The sequence below is a fragment of the Coregonus clupeaformis genome, unplaced genomic scaffold, assembly GCF_020615455.1.
Source record: "Coregonus clupeaformis isolate EN_2021a unplaced genomic scaffold, ASM2061545v1 scaf1399, whole genome shotgun sequence".
Lineage (NCBI taxonomy): Eukaryota > Metazoa > Chordata > Actinopteri > Salmoniformes > Salmonidae > Coregonus > Coregonus clupeaformis.
Window position 1 is genome coordinate 25545 of NW_025534853.1, and position 10302 is coordinate 35846.

Consider the following 10302-nt stretch of genomic DNA (forward strand, 5'->3'; position numbering starts at 1 on the left):
CAATATATTTACAAAATAGTATTGGATCCACGAAGGGGAGTATACGCAGACTCTGTTGTCAGTCTTCATCGCTTCACCTTACATCAAAAATAAAGGTAATGCCGAAAGAGAGAGTGAAACACAGAAAGATAGGGAGAGAAGGAAAGAGAAGACCGAGTTAACTTGAATTTTTAAATTCATCAAGACTCAGTTAATCTCCCTTGGTGGTTGACACTATCCATCCGGAAGCTTGTCACCAGTTACCACAGCCACAAAGTCATAAACCCTGCCTATTTCTAAAATGTATCTTCTTAAAATGTATTTTAAATCTAACCCTAACCTTAACCATACTGCTAACCTTATGCCTAACCCTAACCTTAAATTAAGACCAAAAAGCTAATGTTTCTCTTCCTAAAGTTTTATGATATAGCCAATTTTGACTTTGTGTGGCTGTGGTAACTATTGACAACCCAGCAACAGGAGGGCAGCGATAGCACGTGGGTCTCCAGGTGGTCCGTGTGTTCTCCATCCGCTACCTGGATCCTGGCCCTGGTCCTTGTTATAGTCCTGGCCCTGCAGTGCAAGGAAAGGTTCTCTGTTCAAAAACATGTTCCGTCTCTCAAACAATCAATAATTAGGTTTGAACAGTACGTTATGGATAATGAATTTGCTGATGATAGCGATAATGAATATGAAGGTGATGATACTGAGGAGGATTGACATAACAATTTTGACAATATTTCATCCATGCGACAAAATGGAGCCTTGGAAAATGAAAAACATCACATAGTGGATAGTCATATTGACAAAATACATTTCCTGACCGGTAAAACTGAACATTTAGTAAATGTTCTGAGAACAGAAGTGAAAATGTTGCCTGTTCTGGGAACATTTATTTTTAGGTTGCACTGAGGTTCTGATAACGTTTTACTCTGGTTCTTAGACAACACATTTCCTGAACGTTACTAAAGTTATTGTGTTTTTTATGGAGCGTTTTCTTAACGTTCTGGGAACAAATTTGGGAACATTCCCTATTTCAAACCAGTTGAAGAACATTCCTAGAACATTACCAAAATTGAAATGAAATGTAACCATGTGTGACACGCACATGTGTTAATTAACCCAGGTGTATGTATTTGTCTCCAGGTGCACCTCATTACAATTAGGGGCTTGGCGGATTATATACCTGACTTTTGGGTCTGTCTAGAGATCCCCATGATGTGTGAAGGTTGGTGTGCCCTGGGAGGATGGAAGCTGAGCTGGTGTATTTTTATTCAATTCCAGTGTGGCCGGCTGGAGTTTGTATGTGTAGGTCTATGGCATGTTGCCCTGATTGCTAGTGATGGGGAAATGAAGCTTCCTGAAGCATTGAGGCTTTTAGTCAGAGCTTCATCATCCATTCACAATGCACATTAGTGACATCTTCTGGTCAGGAATAAATAGCTTTGTGTGATTATCGTTAGAGGGTTTTTTTCTCCACTGATTTTATCAAAACTGTGGTGCAGTGGTAAAATGTTGGCTTTAATAGCCTACAATCAGTTGGATTCCCAGGTTTGCATCTTACATCATGCTTCCATTTTTTGCCTTCAAGTTTACTATTTTTCAAAAACTGAATCTATGGCATTATTTAGGATGCTTAAGACAGACACTTATACAATACTAAATAAATACAAATACTTGAACAAAACTGCATAAAGTGTGGTTTCACATAAAACTATTTTCAAAATAGTGTGCTTTCAACAGGATTTGACCTCATACCCTTACGTCCCTGAATGTTCCATAGTTCCCTACTCTACCTGCTAAACTACCAGCCAGGTGAAATTATATGTACAAAATCCTAACTATATTTATAAGAACAGTATCCAGTAGAGGTCGGTGTTTGAAAGCAGCTTAATCAAAGAACCACATCGAAATCAGTGTGATCTCGCATTTTGCAATGCACGTGATCAAAGGAAGCTTCGGTCGTCACTGATGACGTAATTGTCTTCCTTTCTTTCCTGCCCGCCTTCTTACCGACCTTTATGACTCCAGCTCCAAATCCGAAAATCATTCAGGCGTAGGCCTACCCACCATCTTGTCCATGACCCTGCCGCTGTCACTGTCCTGTCACTTGAAGGACCATGCGTGTATCACTTTATAAGAATTACATTTACATTTACGTCATTTTGCAGGCACTTTTATCCAGAACGACTTACAAATTGGTGCATTCAACTTATGATAGCCAGTGGGACAACCACTTTTTTAATTTTTTTATGGGGGGTGTGGTAAGACCTTCTCCCTTATCTCACCTCGCTCATCAACTCATCCTTGACCGCTGGCTATGTCCCTTCCGTCTTCAAGAGAGCGACAGTTGCACCCCTCCTCTAAAAACCTACACTCGATCCCTCCGATGTCAACAACTACAGACCAGTATCCCTTCTTTCTTTTCTCTCCAAAACTATTGAGCGTGCCGTCTCTAGCCAACTCTCGTGCTATCTCTCTCAGAATGACCTTCTTGATCCAAACCAGTCAGGTTTCAAGACTGGTCATTCAACTGAGACTGCTCTTCTCTGTGTCACGGAGGGCTCTCCGCACTGCTAAAGCTAACTCTCTCTCCTCTGCTCCTATCCTTCTAGACCTATCTGCTGCCTTTGATACTGTGAACCATCAGATCCTCCTCTCCACCCTCTCCGAGTTGGGCATCCCCTGCGCTGCTCACTCTTGGATTGTGTCCTACCTGACAGGTCGCTCCTACCAAGTGGCGTGGCGAGAATCTGTCTCCGCACCATGTGCTCTCACCACTGGTGTCCCCCAGGGCTCAGTTCTAGGCCCTCTCCTATTCTCTCTATACACCAAGTCACTTGGCTCTGTCATATCCTCACATGGTCTCTCCTATCATTGCTACGCAGATGACACACAATTAATTTTCTCCTTTCCCCCTTCTGATAAATAGGTGGCGAATCGCATCTCTGCATGTCTGGCAGACATATCAGTGTGGATGACGGATCACCACCTCAAGCTGAACCTCGGCAAGACGGAGCTGCTCTTCCTCCCGGGGAAGGACTGCCCGCTCCATGATCTCGCCATCACTGTTGAAAACTCCATTGTGTCCTCCTCCCAGAGTGCAAAGAACCTTGGCGTGACCCTGGACAACACCCTGTCGTTCTCCGCTAACATTAAAGCATTGACCCGATCCTGCAGGTTCATGCTCTACAACATTCGTGAGTACGACCCTACCTTACATAGAAAGCGGCACAGGTCCTAATACAGGCACTTGTCATCTCCCGTCTGAATTAATGCAACTCACTGTTGGCTGGGCTCCCTGCCTGTGCCATTAAACCCCTACAACTTATCCAGAACGCTGCAGCCCGTCTGGTGTTCAACCTTCCCAAGTTCTCTCATGTCACCCAGCTCCTCCGCACACTCCACTGGCTTCCAGTTGAAGCTCGCATCTGCTACAAAACCATGGTGCTTGCCTATGGAGCTGTGAGGGGAATGGCACCTCCTTACCTTCAGGCTCTGATCAGACCCTACACCCAAATGAGGGCACTACGTTCATCCACCTCTGGCCAGCTAGCCCCCCTACCTCTACGGAATCACAGTTCTCGCTCAGCCCAGTCAAAACTATTCGCTGCTCTGGCACCCCAATGGTGGAACAAGCTCCCTCAAGACGCCAGGACAGTGGAGTCACTGACCACCTTCCGGAGACACTTGAAACCTTAAATCTTTAAGGAATACCTGGAATAGTATAAAAGTAATCCTTCTACCACCCCCCCATAAAAATACAAAATAAAAATAAAAAGTGGTTGTCCCACTGGCTATCATAAGTTGAATGCACCAATTTGTAAGTCGCTCTGGATAAAAGTGCCTGCAAAATGACGTAAATGTAAATGTAATTCTTATAAAGTTATACATGCATGGTCCTTCAAGTGACAGGACAGTGACAGCGGCAGGGTCATGGACAAGATGGTGGGTAGGCCTACGCCTGAATGATTTTCGGATTTGGAGCTGGAGTTAGAGGAACCCATAAAGGTCGGTAAGAAGGCGGGCAGGAAAGAAAGGAAGACAATTGAACATATTAAGTGTAAATATGGAGTGCTACAGAATGAAGTTGGACATGACGAGAGTGAGGATGAGTTAACTGCGATGGCAGATGCTGTGAAGACCGCTGAGTTTGAGCCTCATCCTGATGGTGATAAAGATGATTTTGGCCCAGTGGGAGTGAGATTTTTGGAGACAATGGTTCCTTTCCTTCTGACCGTCAGGGGAAGAAGTTGGGGAATGTCGTTGAAAGGGACTCGAAGTGGAATCGTGTAGATTCTTTGCATTTCTGCCATCGAGAGGGAGCGTGCGCTCCACACCACGCGACTGGGGACAACAACTGTGACTTGCTTTCCTCTCCGGAGCAGGGCACCATTGAAAGGAGTGATAACTGGAGTGGCGTTAAGTGTTGAGGAGGATCAACTGAAGTTGAAGATTCCTGATGTCTGTGAAACTGCCGTTTGGTGCGACGCTGACCCAGTGGAAAGCGTGGTGAAACAGAGAAGACACGGTCTGTAGTACTGAATTTCGATGCATATCTTTACCAGATAAAGTCAACTTAGGATGTGTCAGTTATCCCGTGAGAGCTTTCATCCCGAATCTATTACGGTGTTTTAGGTATCAAGCTTATGGTCATGTGGCAGCAGTTTGTAGGAGGGAGATCCCTAGAAGTGAGAAGTGTGCAGGAGGACATGAGGAATGTGTAGTATCGGTGGAAAACGTTGTGTGTGTAAACTGTAGGGGTACCCATGGTTCTGGAGATCAGAGGTGTCCGGTGAGCGAAAGGCAGGTTGAGGTTGCCAGGATCAGAGTAGTGCAGAAGGTGTTGTATGCGGAGGCAGTGAAGAGAGGAAGATGGGTGATTAGTCAGAGGCCAATAGAGAATGATAGGAATAACATGTGCTTCAGTAAGGTTGCTTGTTTGGTGTTTATGGCCATGGTGGTCAATTGTACCACAGGAATGGAATGTAAATCACAATGGATAGATGTTGTGGTGGCAGTTGCAGAGAAGTACTTGGGTGTACAAGACTTTACTGCAGAAGAGTTACAAGATGTGTTGAACGATAGTGTCCCGTCCTCCCAGGCTGCTGGCCTGACGAGGATCATAAAGTAGTGGAATAGTGGTGAGGTTTTAATGTGTGCACGGTTAGTTGGTAGGGCAATTCTTGTGTAATGAATTCATACTACAGAATAGTAGGCTGATACACAGCCAATACAGTAGGTGGTGGTATGCACCTATAATATTCGTTTGCGGGCTGTCATAATACCAAAGAAGAAGAAGAAGAAGAAGAAGAAGTAGTGATACATGCATCGGCACATTGCTTTGAAGTTAGTGCCTTAGTGATTTTTATGCATGCCTCGGAGCTCCAGTATCAAACGTAACATCACTACTTATTGCACTGATCTGCTCTGCTTTCTTCCTGGGCATGCCTCCCTGAGATTGCTGGCATATGTTTTTTTATGTAACTATATAATCTATCTGCATTATGCTGAGCACTTAATGTCAATGGAATGAACCTTGTGAGAATGGAAAACCTTTGCTGAGATTTTTATTTTTATGCAATGTCATAAATTCCTTGCTTCACCCTGCTCTTTAAGCGAATGCTCATGTTACCTGTCTCTCCTTAACTTGTTGACCGGTGTTTTAGTGAACAAGCTACTGCTAAATCCACATCCACCAACTTTCTCTTTCTCTTCTACTCCAGTAGCTGGACGCCACTCTGACCTGGTGGAAGTGTCGCCGGCGTGTCGTCTCTCCATAAGTGACTGGCCAGTGCTCTGCAGGGATCCGTCCCCGAAGGGAATAAGTATGATGCTTCTGGATGACTTAGTGGATGTTTCTATTCTTGACCCTGACAACCAGCCATGGAGGCATGTCACTCGCCATGGATGTAGGGGTATTGTAAATAGTAATTCTGTACCTGTTAATTTAATTTCCATTGATAGCTCTGTTAGCTCGCGTAAGGTACCCACTATTGTTAGCTCCACCTATGCTATTAATAGTTATATATCAAGCTATCGTTTTGCTACATGTGCTAATAAGCATAGGGGTATTGTCAATAGTAACCTTGTGCATATTTACCTGAATTCTACTATTACCTCTGCAACTTTGAATTCAATCAAGAAGCCTATTGTGGCTAGCTCATCCAGTTATATTGACTCTTGTATCACCATGGATACTCCTGCTATGAAAACAGCAGCTTTTGACAATTGGGGCCTCCTTGGCCGTGAAAAGCCCGGACCGGATACAGACTTCAAACAGCTTAGATCCAGAGGTTCTGGTGCCTTCATCCCTGGGGGCATTCATTTTGAGATCGGATCCGGAGGTACCTGCGCCTTTGTCCCCTGTTCTGACTCCCTCTCTGGTGGCTTCTACGGTGAATGAGGCTTCATTGGTTATGGGAGGCTCAAGCCGGGTGCCAAGAGTTGCTGGCATGCGAGATTCCACCTCTCGCAGGTTCTTGACGTGTCTCCCGAATCATGCGAGGCGTGGGGATGGGCGGATTTCCTCTTCCATCTTGCCGGCTGTTGTCTTAGGCAGCTCAATGGTAAGAAACGTCTCGGTATCTGGAGCAAAAACCCTGTCCTACCCCGGGACTCGAGTACAGGATATTACTAGGCTGTTCCCCACCGTTTTACGTCAGCACAAGGAGATTGATGCTGTTGTAGTCCATGTGGGATTTAATTATATTAGGAATGGTAGCTCGGAACGCCTCATTTCTGGCCCTGTGCCCTCGCTGGGTCGAGGTGGTGAACATTTTAGCAGGCTACTTGCACTTCACAACTGGCTACGTGACTACCGCAGCTCCTTGGGTGTAACTTTTGTAGACAACTTTGACACCTTTTGGAAGAAGAGGATGCTCTATAAGGAGGATGGGGTCCACCCTAATCATTTGGGTGCCTGGATCCTGTCCAAACACTACAAGGCAGTGCTGAGGCAATGACTGATCAAATCAAGCTCCTCAAAAGGTATTTACTCCCATTAAATTGCAGCGATATCATTCCACCACAGCTTCCCATGTTGATAGGGGTATTGTAAATAGTAATTCTGTACCTGTTAATTTAATTTCCATTGATAGCTCTGTTAGCTCGCGTAAGGTACCCACTATTGTTAGCTCCACCTACGCTATTAATAGTTTTATATCATATTTACCTGAATTCTACTATTACCTCTGCAACTTTGAATTCAATCAAGAAGCCTATTGTGGCTAGCTCATCCAGTTCTATTGACTCTTGTATCAACATGGATACTCCTGCTATGAAACCATCGCCAAGCATCAGTACCCAACCCTATCGAGGACAGCTTATTTAACAGAATAACATGGTCTACGGGATCAAAAGCTTTTGACAAGTCTGAACGTACATAATAATAATAATAATATGCCATTTAGCAGACGCTTTTATCCATCACAATTATTTCTATCATCTAAGGCATTTGCGATATCATTTACAACAAGCATGGTAGCCGTAGTGATGTTTAGGTCTGAATCCGGATTGATTAATATTAAGAATAGCATTTACAAAAGATCCCAGAAATGTTCCATACGGACAAAAAGCTTATTTCTCTCAAATGTTGTGTACATATTTATTTACATCCCTTTTAGTGAGCATTTCTCATTTGCCAAGATAATCCATCCACCTGACAGGTGTGGCATATCAAGAAGCTGATTAAACAGCATGATCATTGCACAGGTGCACCTTGTGCTGTGGACAATAAAAGGCCACTCTTAAATGTGCAGTTTTGTCACACAACACAATGCCACAGATCTCTCAATTTTGATTGGCATGCTGACTGCAGGAATGTCCACCAGAGCTGTTGCCAGATAATTTAATGTGAATTTCTCCACCATAAGCCACCTCCAACATTGTTTTAAAGAACTTGGCAGTACATCCAACCTGCCCTTTTTTTGTGTGTTTTTGTCAAGTTCCTTAAATGTGCTGAGAATGTTCCAAAGCCAAGAAACTATCCTGCACCATTCCCAGAAAGTTGTGGGAAGGTTGTATACAAAATAACCATAGGACAACCACGCTCTCACAAAGCTCTAAGAAACATATGGTTCTCAGAACGGTATGTGCTAGCTGGGAAGTATTCAGTGACCATTACACACTGTAAAAAATGATTCAGGTGGTTAGTAAATTATACTTGAAAATATAATTATTTTGACATAAAAACATGTAGTTGTCATCTTTACTTGAATATAATCCGTACTTTTATCTACTTCACTTCAGTTCAACCAACCTGAAATTAAATAAAATGAATTCAACATAAGATAAATGCATAATCTAAACGACTAATTGTGTGTAAAAACAACTACAAAGAAAAGTGTGTTTAATTTACTCAATTTTCATAATATTTCCTTTCAATTTAAGAATTCCAAGTTCTTCCAACAACTTGCCATGTGGCTCTGTTTTCAGAGGATTGTGGGTAATTGATTTGTTTAACTTTACAATACTTTTACACAACGTTGTATGCATGTTTGATGAACGAAAAGCAGATTTCTATATTAGTATCAAACAGTTTGTTATGCTATGAAGTATAATGGATCATGATGAACGGATATCAAAACCGTCGGCCAAAATGTACTTTCATTGATGGGACCACCTATTCTCACCAGTAGTAAAATCATGTGAGCCACTCTTTTTTTTTATTGTATTTTTTTCTTGACAGAGGCAAATACGTCAAACTTCAACGCGTGCAGCTTTACTTCCAGTTATTGCTAGCGGAATGAGCACTGTGCTCAATAATTCCTGCCAAAGTGGACAAACATGTCAAGCGATGAAATACGTAAAGCCATGTTTAACAATAAGACATGATCAATGAATGTAACTATTCAGAAAAATCAAGTATATCTAAATTTACAATAACAGTTCTGGATTTGATCAAATTAAGTTGGATCTTAGCAAAAAAAAATTAATGGTGTACTTAATATATGACTGTTTGTGAAACACTGAAAGGTGAGTATATTATACGTAAAAAATACTTCATGTTGTAAATACTCAAAAAGCAGATGCAAATAGTTGCCTCAATTTTTTTATGTGGAACTAACACAATATGTTTTACAGGGCAGTTGAGGAATATGTATAATGCGTATATTTACCCATGGGGAGGCTGAAGACCACAAATCCAGAGGAGAATTATGTATTTCCTCAATTTCTCTGTGGCAATCCAGTAACGATTTAAGAGAAGGGAGGCTCCTCGGTTGGTGGCTCGTCTGCTGCTGAATCCTCAACTGGTGTAGGATGTTAATCTCAGCTGTCAACTGGTGTAGGTGGTTAATCTCAGCTGGTGGGGCTTCATTAACTTCTTGGCGGAATAGGTACGGGCTGAATAGGCGCGGTTGGAACATGGAACAAGGGAATGGAGGCTCAGCTGGTGGGGCTTCATTAACTTCTTGGTAGAATAGGTCCAAGTGGAATAGGGCGCCGTTGGCGTGCATATGGATATTCTCGTTAACAACTTAGAACGAGAAGGGGATGGAGGCTCCTCAATTGGTGGCTCTTCAGCTGCTGAATCCTCAGCTGGAGGGGCAAAATCCATGTATCCAAAAGGCCAATGCTGGACGCTGGTGAGGAGATCCATCTGAAGCGAGTGAAAGAGCATCTCTGCTTTTAGTTAATAATATTCACTAACATTTTATAATTGCTTAATCTTAACAATTGCCAGAAAAAGCAGAGCAACCAATTTTCTCAGATCAAACTATCAGATTCTTATAGCTGTTTGACACTGATAAATATCAAGCACTAAGGTTGCTGCTCAATCATCAACATGTAGATGCAAACAACAATATCTAAAATCCTTGCTTTGAGGTTGCATGTGTATATTATAAACAATGTAATATTGTACAGTGTAATAACATGCAGTCTTAATCTAATAAAACAAATTACCTGAAAACTGGTCAAGTGACAGGATTAGCCTTAGCAAAGCAAGTTGACTGTTTCTCACTCAAATGTCAGATATAAAAAGATGTTTGGCTCAAACAAGAAGAAGCTTTTATAGAAACCTGTTATCATGACTATGTGTGTGTTTGTGATTGGTTTCTGAAAGAGCATGACTGTAAGTGTGTCTTCCTGATTGGCCCTTGACTGGGTAAAAAAATAAAAACTCCCTGATTTCGTGTGAAGAGAAAAAGATAGAAACAAAGGACCTAACAGTGGTCGGACGTACAGTAGGGCTGTGGCGGTCACGAAATGTTGTCAGCAGGTTATTGTCATGAAAAAACCTGCAGGTCTCATGGTAATTTACCGTTAATTAACATAAACATGTTTAGAATCTCCAGGCCTCCACGCAAACAACCAGCTGAT

At 42.6% G+C, this 10302-nt stretch overlaps 1 long non-coding RNA gene across 1 annotated transcript; it reads right to left on the reverse strand.

Moving 5' to 3' along the window:
- Positions 1–305: 305 nt before the first annotated feature.
- LOC121580796 lies at positions 306–9992 on the reverse strand. Its single transcript, XR_006003138.2, has 3 exons — positions 9886–9992; positions 9099–9580; positions 306–552 (listed from the first exon to the last, which is right to left on the reverse strand). It is a non-coding gene; the product is annotated as an uncharacterized LOC121580796 (long non-coding RNA).
- Between the last annotated feature and the right edge of the window lie 310 nt (positions 9993–10302).